Genomic DNA, 8,105 nt, shown 5'->3' on the forward strand with positions numbered 1-8,105 from the left:
CCTGCAGACTTGTCAAATCTTCTCTCCAGCTCATATCCCTCCCTTGTTACACTCAGTCACCTTGTCGTTGATTCTTATCTCCAAATACATTATATTTTCTTGTTTAGGGCCATTGTACTTCCTTGGAACTCTTGTGAAAGATCAGTTGCCTATACTTACGTGGGTCTATTTTCTGGGATTTGTATTCTGGTCCATTGACCTATTTGTCTTTTACTAATACCACAACATCTTGATTACTGTAACTTTACAGTAAGTCTTGAAGTGGGATATTGTCATTCCTAAAACAATGTTCCACTTCTTCAATAGTGTGTTGACTATTCTGGGTCTTTTGTCTCTCTGTGTACATTTTAGAGTTAGTTTGTTGATATCCATTAAAAAACTTTCTTAAATTTTTATTGGGACTGCATTGAATCTACAGAATTAGTTGGGAAGAACTGACATCCTGAGAATATTTTCTGCCTTATAAGAAATGCTCAAGGAAGTCCTGCATCAGGAAGTGAAAATAGGATAACTACCATCATGACAACATACAAAAGTATAAAATTATGTGGCAGACACTGGAAAAAACTTCACAGTGTGAACCTTTACACACTATTTTGTCTTTCAAGTGGAAGAAGCATACAAACAATGCCACCAATCCACCATCTCAGGAAAAAAATAAATAAACTGTCTTTTCTATAATCCCCTTTTCAATGGGGGTGAGGTGTTATCTCACTGTGGTTTTGATTTACGTTTTTTGGGAACCAAAAGCAAAGAGGAGTAGCTATAGTTATATCAGATAAAATAGACTTTAAGTTAAAATCTGTAAAAAGAGACAAAGATGTTTACTATATAATAATAAAGGGATCAATTCAACTAGAGGAAATAATTGCAAATATTGTAAATATTTACAATATTATTTACACCCAATAGTAGAGTACCCAGATATCTAAAGCACACATTATTAGATCTAAAGAGAGACATATACTGTGATACAATAATCACTGGGGACTTCAGCAACCCACTGTCAGCATTGGACAGTTCATCTAGACTAGCAGTCTCCATCTTTTTTGGCACCAGGGACGAGTTTCACGGAAGACGATTTTCCCATGGATGAAGGTAGGGGATGGTTTTGGGATGATTCAAGCACATTACACTTATCATTAGATTCTCATAAGGAGTGTGTAAACTAGACCCCTCATGTTTGCAGTTCACAATAGGGTTCACATTCCTATGAGAATTGAATGGTGCTGCTGATCTGCATCTGATCAGCAGGGCAAGAGGTGGAGCTCACCTTTGTTTGCTTGCCCACCACTCACCTCCTGCTGTGCAGCCTGGTTCCTAACATGCATTGGACTGGTATTCTATATATACATATATTAATTAATATATATTATTAATATATATTAATATAATAATATATAAAATATATTATTAATATATATTATAATATAATGTCTTTCCTTTTTTTGGTGATCTTTTCAGTTTCTTTCATCAGTGTTTTATAGTTTTCCTTGCAGAGATCTTTCGCCTACTTATTTAAATTAATTTCTATGCAATATATATTACTAAGAAATAGTATAATATATATATGTGTATATATATATTATATATAACTTAGAAATAAATTTAACCTACTTAGTTAAATTTATTTCTAAGTGGCTGGGCACCGTGGCTCATGCCTGTAATCCCAGCATTTTGGGAGGCCGAGCCAGTTGGATGACCTGAGGTCAGGAGTTCAAGAGCAGCTTGACCAACATGGTGAAACCCTGCCTCTACTAAAAATACAAAAATTAGCTGGGCGTGGTGGTGTGTGCCTATAATCTAAACTACTTAGGAGGCTGAGGCAGGAGAATCGCTTGAACCCGAGAGGCGAAGTTTGCAGTGAGCCGAGATCACGCCATTGTACTTCAGCCTGGGCTAGAAAAGTGAAACTCCATCTCAAAAAAAAAATTATTTCTAAGTAATACAGATTACTAAGAAATAGTATAGTGTATATACATGACTTAAAAATAAAAATAACTAAGTAGATGAAAGAGCTCTGCAAGGAAAACTATAAAATACTGACAAAAGAAACTGAAGAAGTCACAAAAAAAGATAGAAAGACATTCCATATTAGAAGGAACATTATTCCAACATTAGTTGGAGGAACTAATATTGTGAAAATGACTCAACTACCAAGAACATTCTACAGATTTAATGCAGTCTCTGTCAAAATACCAGTGACATGCTCTAGAGAAATAGAAAAAAACAGATTCTAAAATTTATATGACATTATAGAACACTACACAGAGTTGAAGCAATCCTGAGTGAAAAGAAGAAATCTGGAAGAATCACACTATCTGACTTCAAATTATACTACAAAGCTATAGTAATCAGAACAGTATGATACTGGCATAAAGAGAGACCAATGGAAAAAGACCAATGGAACAGAACATAGAACCCAGAAATAAATCCATGAATTTACACCCAGCTGATTTTCAATGAAGTTGTCAAGAATATTCAATGGAGAAAGGACAATCTCTTCAATAAATGATGGTGAAAGAACAGAATGTGTACATGCAAAAAAACTAGATGCTTATCTCTTACCATATTCAAAAATCAAACCAAAATGGATTAAAGACTTAAATGCAAGACCTGAAACTGAATTACTTGAAGAAAACATTGGGGGAATGCTTAAAGAAACTGATACGGGCAAGAAGTTTTTTGATTAGAACTCAATAGCATAGGCAACAAAGGTAAAATGGTGAAATGGGATTAAATCAAACGAAAAAGCTTCTTCAGAGCAAAGAAATCAATCAACAAAGTGAAGAGACAACCTACAGAATGAGAACAAAAATTTGCATGTTTTCAGTCTGACAAAGGATTAGTAATCAGACCATATGAGGAACTCAGACAACTAAATAGCAAAGGAAACCCCAAAATAATTCGAGTAAAAATGGGCAAATGATCTGAATAGACATTCCTCAAAAGAAGGCATACCAATAGGTATATGAAGAGTTGCTCAACATTCTAACCATCTGGGAAATGTGAATCAAAACCACAGTGAGATAACATCTCACCCCCATTGAAATGGGGATTATAGAAAAGACAGTTTATTTATTTTTTTCCTGAGATGGTGGATTGGAGGCATTGTTAGCATGCTTCTCCCACTTGGAAGACAAAATAGTGTGTAAAGATTCACACTGAAGTTTTTTCCAAGAAGTGACACAGGAACTTAACAGGAAAACGGAAAGAAACCACCCTTTGAAAGAAGCATCAGGCTGCAGCCTACACCACGAGCCAGGTGGACAACTGTAAGTCCCCAGAGTGTGAGAGAGGGATAAAGTGCCTCCAGGATATACAGTCCCACCAGGGAACCTGGCAATCCAGGCCACAGGGAAGGTCTTAATCCTTCCTTGTGGCAGGCCAACAGGGTGGCTGGGTCTTAATCCTTCTGAGTACTAGAGCTGACTTAGTAAGTGGTGGGAGTATGTGAGAAGTGGCATCAGGACAGGCATTCCCAGTCTCTGGCATTCCCAGTCTCCAGCAGGACAGAGGGAAGCTATTCCTGATCCTACCTCACAGGGGACCTCATGGACGTCTGCCAGCTAACACAGGTGGTGGTCACAAGTTGAGAGAAACTCCCAACTGAGATTCACAATATAATCTCAAGTAGGGATAACTTCCCCTTGGTCAGAACCAAGGGGCAAGTGGGAAGTGAGCTGCAGCCCCCAGCACAGGAGCTTGGTATTCCTGCTTAATGGGCAGGAGAGGCATGGCCTGAAAGCTGTAGATACTGGCTCAGCACTGGACCTTTGTGTCCCTGCTTAATGGACAAACCTGGAGAGGTGTGGCCTGAAAGCTGCAGATACTGGCTCCTCAGAGAAGGCATATGGCCTGGGGCACATTTGAGTTCTGAGCACAGACTGCCTGGAACCTAGCTAGCTGCTGCTAGTGGAATACTGTGGGTGCAAGACCTGTCTTGCCAAGAGTGTAGGAGCTGGGTGTGGCTTATTGCCACCTGCTACTCCCCATTCCCAATACAGGCTCTTCTGTGAAGCAGAGGCAGCTGTGCTCCTCCCTGGAACATTATTCCTGCAACCAGAGAACCACTCTCTGATCCCCAGTGGGGCTACTGCTTTTGTCCAGAGGTGGAGAGCCAGAGTGCGGACTTGCCTGATTGAGCTCCCACTTGGCTTTGCCCCTCCACCTGCCCTGGTATATTAATACATACGGCAGAAATTTTTGGGAGCCCTATGGCCCCCCCACCCGGCCCCCCCACTGCCTGAGACACCAGAGTACCTCCTCTGGGTAACATGAGACAGACACAAATTCCATTGCTACCACCACAGCTGGTGTTGTTTTGCAAGCGCCACCTCCTGGCTGTGGGCCAATTGACAGAGTCCATTATAGCATCTGCTTGGAAGCACAATAACAGCCAGCAGGAAGGAGAAAACTTGTGCATGACCTCAGCTATCACTATTGCCTGCATCAATCTGGTTAATCAGGAAGTTCCGAGTCTGTCCACGTGACTAGTTTGTTACTACCACAGCTGGCATTTGAGGAAGCCAACACACTAAGGCTATTTATAACCCAGCAATCTCACAGAATCTACATCACTCCCCTTCTTCCCCCAACAGAGCTGGTGCTGGTACCACTGCTGGGGGTTTTGAGGATCGGTTACATCATTGGCCCCTTGCAGATATTCTCCAGCACCAGCATAAATTGTGGCAGCCCCACTGGGTGGCTAGACCCACAGGGACCACAGTCTTCATAGTAGTCTGTTTCTCTGGGACTCCTACTTCTAGGGGGAAGGGGAGTGCACCATATCAATGGAGCACACCATGGGACAAAAGATTCCAGATGGTAGACCTTGAGTCTCACTTTCTGCATATGAGAAGTCACTTTTCTTTTTCTTTTCTTTTTTTTGAGAAGGAGTCTCGCTCTGTCCCCCAGGCTGGAGTGCAGTGGCGCAATCTCAGCTCACTGCACCTGGGTTCAGGCAATTCTCCTGCCTCAGCTTGCTGAGTAGCTAGGGTTACAGGTGCCTGCCACCATGCCCAGCTAACTTTTTGTATTTTTAGTAGAGATGAGGTTTTGTCATCTTGGCCAGCTAGTTTTCAACTCGTGATCCACTCACCTCAGCCTCCCAAAGTGTTGGGATTACAAGCTTGAGCCACTGCGCCTGGCAAGAAGTTTCTTTCAGCAGAGGTGTAGTGCTGGGTTCAGTGGTGGAAATGTCTGCAGATCTACTTCAACAGTCAGGCAGTTCTGGGGATCAGTGAAGGGTCTTAGAGAAGGGGACTTTTTCTTCCCCTTGTCCACTACTGCAGACACAGCTGCAGCTTCTCCCATGACAGCTTGGCATGGCTACACATGTAGACATTCTCTCTGGAATAGTTCAGAGTGACTGCATTCTATAGGAGGAGCACTCTCTAGGTTCAGGCTTGTATGAGTGGCAGAGCCACAGTCCCTCTCTACAGGGAATATCAGCATTCCTTCAAATGAAAAGAGGTGCCTATCTGATCTGACTAGTCAGATCACTGGGTCAGGAGTGTATCTGGGAGGTGGATAGGTTTCCTACTGTCCTGTCAGGGGAGCTGAGGAGGCTCCCTCCCTTCCCCTTGAAAAGACCTCAGTGTGTTTCCCTGAGAGCTCCCCCAACCACATCTGTCAAGGATGGGACCTTTGCCCCTCACTGGGAACTGCATCGACCAAACTGCTTTAACCACAGCTGGTTTTTATTCATGGATACCTCCCTTGACTGGCCTAAAGCCTGAACTGTTCGACCAGGTAGAAAAAACATTGGAGGGATATAAATAAATAAAGAAAGTGCATACTACTGGGGAATGAGATAATCTTCAAGAGACCTCTGCCCTTCCAACACCAACAGAAACAGTGAACCTGCCCTCACACTGAGCACATTGCTACTACAACTAGCATCTGAGAAAGCCACCATACAAAGACTCCGTATAACCAAGGAACTCATACAGGGTCTGCACCCACGAAAGCACCCAGAGCCATAGGTTACAATAAACTCTAAACATTAAAGTCACATCCTCAAGGGGAAAAAAGATCTAAGAAAAATCACAATTAATTAAAAATAAATTCAAAAATAATTGGAAGTAGTAGTCTAACCAGATGAGTGGAAATCAGAAAAATAATTCTGGCAATATGACAAAACAGGGTTCTATAACACCCATTAGCTCTCCAGCAATAGATCCAAACCAAGAAGAAATCTTTGAAATACCAGATAAAGAATTCAAAAGATTAATTATTAAGTTACTCAAGGAGATACAAGAGAGAAGTGAAAACCAACATAAATAAATTTAAAAATTAATTCAAGATATAAATAAAAAATTTTCTAAAGAAATAGCTATTTTAAAGAAAAGTCAATCAGAAATTCTAGAAATGAAAGACACATTTAGAGACTTACAAAATGCAGGGGAATGTTTTGAAAGTAGGCTTGACCAAGCAGAAGAAAGAATTTCAGAGCTCAAAGACAAGGCTTGGAGTTAAACCAATTAGACAAAAATAAAGAAGAAAGAGCTAACTTTTTTCTTTCTTTTTTTTTATTTTTTAAAAAAGAAAAGAAATAGAAAGTGTATCCAAGAAATACAAGATTATGTATAATGGCCAAATATAAGTATCACTGATGTTCCTGAGGAAGAAGATAAACAAAGAGTTTGGAAAACTTAGTTTAGGGAATAACAGAGGAAAACTTTCCTGGTCTTGCTAGAGATTTAGACATCTAAATATAATAGGCTGAAAGAACTCTTGGGGAATTATTTGCAAAAAGGACATGACCAAGGCACATAGTCCTTAGGATATCTAAAGACAACATGATGGGAAGAATGCTAAGAGCAGTGAGGAAAAGCATCAAGTACCTATAAAGGAAAACCTATCAGACTAACAGGAGACTTCTCAGCAGAGATTTTATGAGCTGGAAGGAATTAGGGTCCTATTAGTAGCTACCTTGTACAGAAAAACTGTCACCCAGGAATTTTGTATCCAACAACAGTAAGTTTATAAAAGGAGAAATAACATCTTTTTCAGATAACAAATGCTAAGGGAATTTGTCCTAACAGACCAGTCCTACACCAGCTAAAACCTGTTTTGCTAAACTACATTTCTGCACGAAGAACACAGAGATACGCTAAACCAAAAAAAAGTCTGAATGAAACAACCAGGATTCTTCTATCCCCACCACTAATGATTGCTAATTACTAATTGCTAAAAGGATTTCTAAGTCTTGAAATAAAAGGTTGATATGCACCAGAATAGAACCTCTTGAAAACATAAAACTCACAAGGCCTATAAAACAATAACATAATGAAGAAAATAAAGTATCTAGGTAACAATTAATCTGATGACTGGAACAGTACCTCACATCTCAATATTTATGTTGAATGTAAATGGTATAAATACTCCAAATAAAATATATAGATTGTCAAAATGGATTCAAAAAAATCACAAACCAAATATCTGCTGCATTTAAGAGACTCACCCAACATGTAAGTATTCTTATAGACCCAAGGTAAAGAGGTGGAAAAATATATTCCACACAAATAGAAACAAAAAATGAGCAGGAACAGTTATTCTTATATCAGATAAAACAGACTTTAAATCAACAACGGCAAAAAAAAAAAAGACAAAGAAGGACATTATATAATGAAAAAGGGATAATTCAACAAGATTTATCTTCAAGCAGGAGATATTACAACCCTAAATATATATGCACCTAACTCTGGAGCTCCCACATTCATAAACCTATTACTACTAGACCTAAGAAAAGAGATAAACAGCAACACAATAATAGTGGGACACTTCAACTTTCCACTGACAGATTGTCGAGGCAGAAAGTCAAGAAAGAAACACTGAACTTAAACTGCACTCCATAGCAAAAGACTTAACAGATATTTACAGAATATTCTGTGTAAGAACTGCAGAATATATGTTCTCCTCATCAGCACATGAAACATTCTCCAAGATAGACCATATAATAGTCTACAATAAACTTTTTAAAATGAAAGTCATATCAAGTATCTTCTCAGACTACAGTGAAATACAACTAGATATCAACTCCACAAGGAGCCCTCAAAACTATACAAATACCTGAAAATTTAACAATCTGCTAGTGAATG

This window comes from Pongo abelii, chromosome 20 (genome assembly GCF_028885655.2).
Source record: "Pongo abelii isolate AG06213 chromosome 20, NHGRI_mPonAbe1-v2.0_pri, whole genome shotgun sequence".
NCBI classification, from domain to species: Eukaryota; Metazoa; Chordata; class Mammalia; order Primates; family Hominidae; genus Pongo; species Pongo abelii.